Here is an 8,827-nt window from a genome sequence, read left to right as displayed (position 1 = left end):
ATAAAAAAAAAAAAAAAAAAAAAAAAAAAAAAAAGCCTTAGCAAAAATTAAGAAATTTGTTACAAAATTCTCATACGTATAAGGAAACCTCTTCACAATGGGGAAAGATTAAAAAATAATTAAAAATGAAAATAAAAGGATTTTATTTTCTAAAAACCTAAATTATAAAAGCTATTTTACTGCAACATGAACAAACTATGAAACAATGAGTATGGATCCAGTTTTCCTGAATAATGCAGAGTAACACTGGAGTAAGTGCAATAAATCACCAACTGTTCCAAATGTGAAACTTGGTTTTTAATGAAAAAATGGAAAGATGGAATGTGTTTGAGCATACCAGTACACAAAGCTGCAATTAAGGCTGCATATCGTCTCTTCAAAATGAAGCAGAATAGAGTTAATGAAAGTTGAGAGAAAAAGAATAAATCAGAAGGATTACAGACAATGACACAAGGAAGGATGTTACGCTTTTTGCTTCCCTGATTAGCAGAGCAATCTCGTTTCACAGTTAATATTTGAACAAATAAGCCAAGACTGATGGGCAGTCCCACAGTAATCAGCAGTGATGTCCATACATCTTCCTGGAGCATGGTGTGACAACCTCACCATCTCCACCATATTCTGTTCTCCAACACATATTTATGCCAGCTGGCTTTGCACTGCCCAGAAACATGGCTCAGCCCCATTTATTTCCACAGTGCACTTCCTACTTCCATGTACCCTACTTTTCTGTCATATACTAATCAAAATCTTCAACAGAAACAAACAACAAATCAATAAGTGAAAACATTCAAACATCAACAAATAATACTTCAAAGCTGAAGCTGACAGCACAGCTGGGGTAACCTGTAATGAAGATGGTGCTGGAGGGAAACTGGACTGGACATTACCAGAAACACCAATACACCAACTGCAGAAAACTGTTGTGGGTGTGAAGTGGTGGAGCTCCAGGAGAAAAATCTGGATGAGGAATCTCTGATCTATCACTGTATAGTGGAGATTAACTCTTTAACAAAGCACACATCTTTCATTTCAAGCCTCATTTTTAGCTCTGCTTCAACCCATGGCCTCTTAAGGATATTTCCAACTCTTGTGTTCCCATAACAACGAACACTAAATTCTCTGCAGAGAATGATTATTGTTCAAAGTATCTCCAAAAAGAAAGAAAATGACGCTTTATCTGCATGCAGGAGAACTTACGCATGGGCAAATCTTCGTAGCAGTGATGTCCTACAGTGCAGCACCTCACACAGAGCAGAGCTAAGCCCACATGGCTCAGGGGCAGAGTCATAAAGAGTGATCTCTTTCTCAGACTTGTGTTTTCTGGAGCTGTGTTCTACATCTCTCCACCTGTGAGCACAATCACCGCTTCTGACAGATCCTATACCCTTGGCTCCTGTGTTTAAAACTCTGACAGGTCTTGTTTTACATTAACATCCTCAAGTCCTGCACCCATCTGAAAACGAACAACCAGACCCACAAAGATGCCTCTCTATCTCAGGTAGAAAAGAAACAAAGTCATCCCAATGGACTGAGAAGCGCAAGCAACAGAGATAAGAAATGGAAAGCAAAATTTTAAACCTTATGGAATACCACAGCTCCCATGTTACAGGAACTAATTTTAAGCATTATTAATAGATAAAGATACAGATTTTCAATGGAGGACAAAAGCTCTATCTCAACTGACAATTAAGCAGAATTCGAAAGTCTTCACAAAACCTTCCTGCATAAATGTGCCATGAATTATCATCTCTTACAATCAGAGCACATTTATTTCCAGCAGGCTTTAGAAAACCCACACAAAGCATATTTACTCCTAGCCATATAAACCTGGAACAGAAACAGGCATCTCATGGAGAGAAAATGCATAAGACCTTAATAAGCATTACAGAGCCCCATTCCTGCATAAAATACATACACACATCTCGCTTACTGTCAGTGAAACCAATCAAGGAAGAAAAGACACCACTGTGTATACATTATAGGTCCTAAGTATATGGCAGTGATCTCAGGGAGCAAATGGAATCTTGAAATGAAGTGAGACTAATTTTCTCTCTCATTACGAGGTTTACAAGGACTTCCTTCTAGTAATTCAATGAATTCAAGAGAAAGGAAAAAAAAAAAAAAAAAAGAAAGAGAGAGAGAAAAATTGGGTTAATTTAATGTTGTTCCTTGTAATATTTTGTTTATTTATAGGCAGCATGTTACTTTTAAGGTAATAATCAGGCTAATACTATATGACTCCTAATCTGTAAATACCTGTCAGAAATAGTTCTTGCTTGTTTGCTAAACCTGTCCCCACTCTCTTTCAACCCATCAGGTCTGCAGAGACCACAGGCCTAAAGCTGCTCTACGGACTGAGATGAGCAACTTCTCCCAAAATCTCAGCCATTCCCCACTACCAACCAATAAACAAAAAAGGACCCTGCATCGAGTTATCCCTATAATCTGTTCCAGTGAATGATCCGTTCTTTAGTGTTGCCATAGAAAACAGAGGAAACCTCCAGTTAGCAAGGAGGTCACACTTAAGCAGAGACATGTTATGTAAATAGCAGCCTGCCAGCACCCCACACGGAATAGCAGAGGCCTCATCCCGCTCTCCCTCCAAGGGAAGACCTCGAGGCGGCTGCGGGCAGCCCCAAGGCAGCGGGGCTCAGCCCCAGGCCTCGGGAGGAGAACGAAGAGGAGGAGGAGAAGAAGGAGGGCGGCGGTCCCCGCACCGTTATCCGCCCTTCCGCAGGTATCCGCCGGCAGGGCACGGCGGGGTCAATCGCCAGGGATGGGAGGGATGGAGCAGGGAGCACGGCAGCCCCTGGGGGCTCTCACTTCCCCGCTGAGCCGCGCCCCAGCTTGCAGCCGCCTCTCCCCGCCGCCGCCCCGGGACAGCCCCGCCGAGGAGCGGCCGCCCCCGAGGGGTCCCTCAGCCCCTAGGACAACGGGACGGAGCGGCGACCGGAGCCGGGCACATCTCTCCCCACACCGGGCTGCACTTTTTCCCTCGGCACCTCGCGCTGTCAAAGTCTCGCAGCACGGCGGCATCCTCCATCCTCCCTTCCCCGCATCGCCCCTCCGCCGTACTCACCCACCCACTCCGCGGCCGGCAATGGCTGCCGGGCCCCGCAGGCTCCCCGAGCCCTCGCCCCGTTTCTCTGCGATGCGCTCGCAACCGCGGATCGGGCGGCGGCCGCACCTCGGAGCCGGCGTCGCTCCCTCCCAGCTGTCACCGGCGTTCCGCCCTCGGGAGGCGGTGGCCCCGAACCGCCCTCGCCACTGGTGCCGGGTGCTGCCGCTCCCGCAGCCCCGCCCCGAGCAGCCCCTCTCCGCCGCACCGGCTGCCTGGGGAGCGGGCGGCGATGGGCAGGAGGTCCAGGGCCTGGGACGTGCGTGGTGCTCCTGCAGCTGGGCTCGCGCCTGAACACGAGTGGGCCCGCGTACACCGAGAGCAGAGCACTGAGATCGATTTATCAATTTCGGTTTTTATCTGATGTGCTTTCTTACAGCAACATAATTAGATGCGGAGTTGTCAGATTAACTCTACTGGTAGCACATGCTATCCGTGCCAGACAGCTGTAAATCCTAATGCCATTTAAAACCTCATTATTTTGTTAGAATGGACCAGGATATCGGCTTGAAGCTCCCAGGCACAGGCATCCTGTGCTGGTATCCAGGCTGCCTTGTTCTCTAAGTGCAGCTTCTGATGTTCCCCGACTGAAACTTCTGCAGAGTGAAGGCGACAGAGCACTGGAACAGGCTGCCTGGAGAGGTGGTGGAGTTTCCTTCTCTGAAGATATTCAAGACTCTTTCAGCATGCAGGATATGCTCCAGGTTTCTAACCATCTTTGTGGTCTTCCGCAGGACTCTTTCTAGAAGATCCTGATAGGAAACATGCATTCCCTTTGAACCATAGGATCAGAGAATGGCTGAGGTTGGAAAGGACCTCAAGGATCATCAATTTCCAAGCTCTGTGCCACAGGCAGGGCCACCAACCTCCAGATCTGCTGCTTGACCAGGTTCACCAGGCTCCCGTCCAAACTGGTCTTGAACACCTCCATGGAAGGAGCATCCACAGCCTCCAGCACCTCACAACTCCATGCTCCAAGATGTGGGCTAGTTCAGAAGGACAGCACCAGGGTGACTGTGCTGCAGAGTGGTTATACAAGTTCTATACAGCTGAGCTGAGGACTCAGGAGTTTGCATTGATGGCATCCTCACAGGTGGAGGGCATGCCTTGGTCAAGATAGTGGGCACATGAGCAGCAGCAGCAATGTGTTTGTGAAGAAGAGTTGAAGAGCCAAAGCACTGTTGTTTTTTTTGTTGTTGTTGTTGAGACTGTCATTTCCCCCTGTACTCAGCACTGGCAAGACTGCACAAGTACTGTATGCAGTATTGGGTCCCTCACTGCAAGAAAGATGTTGAGTCCCTGAAGTTTGTCCAGAGAAGGTCAAAGAAGTGGTTAAGGGTCTGGAGAACAAGTCTCATGGGGAGCAGCTGAGGGAACAGGGAGGAGCAGAGGAGGCTCAGCAGAGTCCTTATCACTCTCTGCGACTCTCTAAAAGGAGGTTGTGGCGAGGTGGGGTTCAGCCTCTTAGGTTACAGTGATAGGATGAGAGGTAATGGCCTTAAGTTGCGTTAGGGGAGTCCTGGGTTGAATATTAGGAAGCATTCCTTCTCCGAATAGGCTGTGCATGAAGTTTGGAGTCATCATCCCTAGAGGTTTTCAAGAAATGTGTAGGCACGGCACTGAGGGGACATGATCTAGTGGGCATAGCAGTGATGAGCTGGTGGTTGGACTAAGTGATCATGGAGGTTTTTTCTAACCCTAATGATTCTATGAGGGTCAAACTGAATGGGTCAGACCTAAATTTGACATGGAGCACATATTTGTAACAGTAAAGGCAATGAAATAGTCAAATCAAAAGGGAATATTCATTGCAGGGCAGTATTAGTCAGTACATTTAAACAAATCTCTTTCAGAAGGAAGATATTTCAAACAGAACTAAAGGAGTTCTTGTAGCCAGAATGGCCCTGGAAGGGTCTCTTCTACAGGGAAAATGCTGCTTTTGATTTTAAAATTAAGGACTTGAATGTCCCAATTTGCATTAATTAGTTCACAGGGTATATTTGTTCCATCTTTCAAAGACAATATCAGGTACAAATGTTTGATATATACACTCAAAAAAAAAAAAAAAAAAAAAAAAAAAAAGGTCAATACATTTATTAGTTGCTCTGCTCCAAATCTGTATTAATGAAACAATAAGAAGCAGCCTGTTATGCTTCAGCTACTCTTTTTTTATAGGAATAGGAATTTTGGCTATAGTAAGAGAGAAAAGACATGGAAGCTCTTCAGTAATATATGCAGAGCCTTTTCACAGAGTTGTATGTTGTGCAAGGGCACGCGGTTGAGTTCTTCATTCAAAGGCAGGCTATTTAGTGTAAGATTTGCTGGTCATAGGCTGATGCCAGTTTTGTAACATGGAAGTTAATTTTTCTTATGTGTGAAATCATTTTTGCTTAAAAAATACTAGGGAAATGAATCTGTAAACCAGCCAATATTTTAGTTCTCAGTATTTGTCATTCATGAAAGCGTTTGAGCTTTTTTAATGTGGTAAGTTGGGGTTCACTTGAAAGTGCATCACTGTCTTGTCTGCATGAAGTCAAAAAGATGAGCTTCCTGTCAGACATAGATCTATAATCTACTTCCTTTCTGCTGGGGAGAAACCTTCACTTTATGCAGTCTACAGCATGATTTAAGAGCGTGTGGCCTGATATATCTACTAATGTCTGGAAACAATTACCGGATTCATGCGAGGCTCCCACTGCACTCAGTTTGTGTGGCATGAAGAAGTTTTTATCTTCAAAGCATTCATGTTCTCCGTAGGTACAGAATAGCCAAGGAACGGGAGTACTCTGCAAAAGAAAGGATTCAAAATCTGATTTTTTTTTTTTTTTTTTTTCATCAGTTTTGTATCAGCAGAGCTCTGGTAGCCCCAGCTTGGAGCTTTCTGACTTCAGGAAGGCAGCTGAGACCAAGACTTGCCACAGTTCCCACAGAACATGCATGGAGTGTCCAGAAACTAACCCAGATACATCCTGGCAACTGTGGTGCCCCAAACAGTGAACACTGAAGTATTTTGAAAAATACTACAGGGTCTACAAAGGAATACAACATTTTGACAAGTCAGCTGCTATATTGTTGCTGTTTGTTTGGCTGTTGCATTCCAGTTTCACTCTTAGCAATAGAGGGGATTGAAATACTAAATAGAAGAAGAGTTATATGAGATGAGCAAGAAAATACTGTGCTCTGTTCTGAATCCCTCAAAAGGAATGCGAATTCTTCATTTAGTTCCATGGGAATAGAATTGAGTCTTAAAAGTAACACTTTAAAAAATCATTAAAAACCTCTTCCAGCTGTGCAGTTTAGAATTAGAGGCATTTTAACTATCTTGTTCTTATGTTGAGATAACTGTATTACACAGAAAGAAAAATGAAATTTCAAGGACAGATCATAATTGAAAAGTTAATCCAGTTTTAATATTGGTCTATTCATCCTAAAGACCTTTAAGCCTGTGGCTAGCAGAAGGATATTGGAGTCCTCGCTCTAAATTTGCTCTACCTTTTTAATGATAATAAAAAATCCTTGTGAGTAATGGTGACCTTCTTATTCAGTCAACCAAGAGTAAGTTTTTAAAATTTCAGCTCTGAATGATAGTAATTTTTTATTCTTACATTCTTTCATTAAAATAATTCTAGAGAATTGTTTTAATAGAGAAACACACAAGGGGCCGACTTATCGGCTGCTGTAAATATAAAATGATTGCACTGATTTATTTTTCTTTAAAAACCAGAAATAACACATCTAATGACAGAATTTTCTTTTATACTGTGGGTTTATTTTCCAGTTGGAATGCAGCCATCTGCAGGCAACTATTTAATAGCGCATAGCACTACTACAGTGATTATGTATCATATATAGCTATGCTTAAAACTTCTTTCTGCTCAGTGCTCATTATTATTGTCAGAAATTTTCATCACAGGACAGGAAAAATCAGCTGTTTTTAGGTAAGCAAAATGACCACGATCATCCAGTTTAAAGTCAAGTTTAAAAATGATAGTAGCATTAGCAACTGTGAAAAAAGCCACCTACCATGCTGCCGAATTTCGAAACACAGCATTTGTGTCTACCAAACCAAACCAAAAGGGAGACCAATGCTGGTGTTTGCAGCTGGTAATGTGGAATGGTGGAACACTTTGGTTTAGTGAAGGGCAAAAACAGCCTACAGCCACCTACAGTCTCCTGTGGAATGAAATCTTTCTACAGCAAGTATTTTGTCAGAATCAAATCTTCTTTTACGAATGGTAGAAACACTGATATGACAAGATACAGTACATCTTCTCGTAGCTGTTCTTCCCTCTCTTCCCTGATTTTCCCTCTGGATATTCTACCAACACCCACCTATGACAATACTGTAGGGAACAGTCTATGGTACTGTCATAGGTGAGTGTTGGTAGAATATCCAGAAATAGCATGCGCTGCTGAGTATGTGCTTTTTATAGGGAATACTTACCATGCACTGTTATCAATAGCAGCCAACGGTATCAGACTGCAATTAAGTGCTGAAATATGGTTTTTTCCAACTCTTAATTTTAATCTTTTGTGCTGTACTGAGTAGACTGTACAATGTTCTTTTCTTTTGTGACAGGGCACATATCTCAGTGGATATGCATACACCTTCAATTTTTTCTTGCACCTGTACTTGAGAAGTCGCTTTTTCTGTACTAGGGGGAGAAGAGTCTTCTGGGAATATACACCCTAAAATTAAGATTTATTATAGGCTTAATGTACAGCTGACTCGGATAAAAGCTGCCTTGTTGTTCAGTCATGTATCTAATTGATAATGACTGTGTAAGTAGATGAAGTTAATGACTATACCGTGAAATATGAGAATAAAATATTCAGCCCATATTAAAGGGTGAAACTGAGGATTTACAATATATTAACCCATGTTCGGTCAAAGACACTGCCATGAAAATAAGCACTAGAGGTTTGAGTGACAATTGATTTCTAGCGCTACCTGTACATTTGTCTTTACTCATGGAATCATAGAATCATAGAATCACAAGTTTGGAAACGACCTGCCAGATCACTTATTCCAACCATCCTTCCATCACCACTGCTACCACAAGCACTAAACCATATCACGCAGCTCAACTTCCAGACACCTCTTGAACACTGCCAGGGACGGCGACTCCACCACCTCCCTGGGCAGCCATTCCAGCGCCTGACCACTTTTTGAGAGAAAAAGCTCTTCCTTATGGTACAACTCCTTTGGTACAACTTGTGGCCATTTCCTCAGGTCCTCTTTGTTGCCTGGGAGAAGAGGCCAAAGAGAGAGAGAGAGACTGGGGATAAAAGGGTAAAAATAACAGCCATTATACTGAGAAGAAATTCTCTGGGACATGTGTCTATGGATCACTCATGCTTGTGTTAGCACGTAGTGCACTGTGAGCTAGCTGGAGCCAGAAGAGCTCCTGGAAAAGAAGCTGCTAATCATGGACACTGAAAAAAATCAGTTTTGGTGTCTTTTTTCTCTTTATGATTCTCATTCTTTCTTTCTAAGGAAAGGATGGTAGATAAAAAAGTAGGTGAAGAAAGAAACAGTGGTAGAGAAATAAATAGATAGGTTGGTAAATTCCTTCCTTTTTCCCCATTAAAAGAAGAAAGAATCTTATCTTTCCAAATGAGGGCACAGTAAAACACAGGAAATCCACAAGGTCTGCTGTATCTCACTAGCAAGCAGTTCTCTTTAAAGATGGATAAGGATTCTGA

The 8,827-nt window shown here is 43.0% G+C and overlaps 1 protein-coding gene across 1 annotated transcript in view; it reads right to left on the bottom strand.

Moving 5' to 3' along the window:
- Positions 1-3,161, bottom strand: part of JAKMIP1 (janus kinase and microtubule interacting protein 1) — a 129,630-nt gene extending 126,469 nt beyond the window's left edge. The window contains exon 1 of the mRNA XM_042812213.1: positions 3,083-3,161. The gene's annotated coding sequence lies outside the window, so the exon portion shown is untranslated. The remainder of the gene's footprint in view (positions 1-3,082) is intronic.
- Positions 3,162-8,827: the final 5,666 nt, after the last annotated feature.

This window comes from Centrocercus urophasianus, unplaced genomic scaffold (genome assembly GCF_019232065.1).
Source record: "Centrocercus urophasianus isolate 14NV4802_14NV808 unplaced genomic scaffold, USGS_Curo_1.0 seq_13, whole genome shotgun sequence".
Taxonomy (NCBI): domain Eukaryota; kingdom Metazoa; phylum Chordata; class Aves; order Galliformes; family Phasianidae; genus Centrocercus; species Centrocercus urophasianus.
This window is presented reverse-complemented; position numbering and strand designations above follow the sequence as displayed.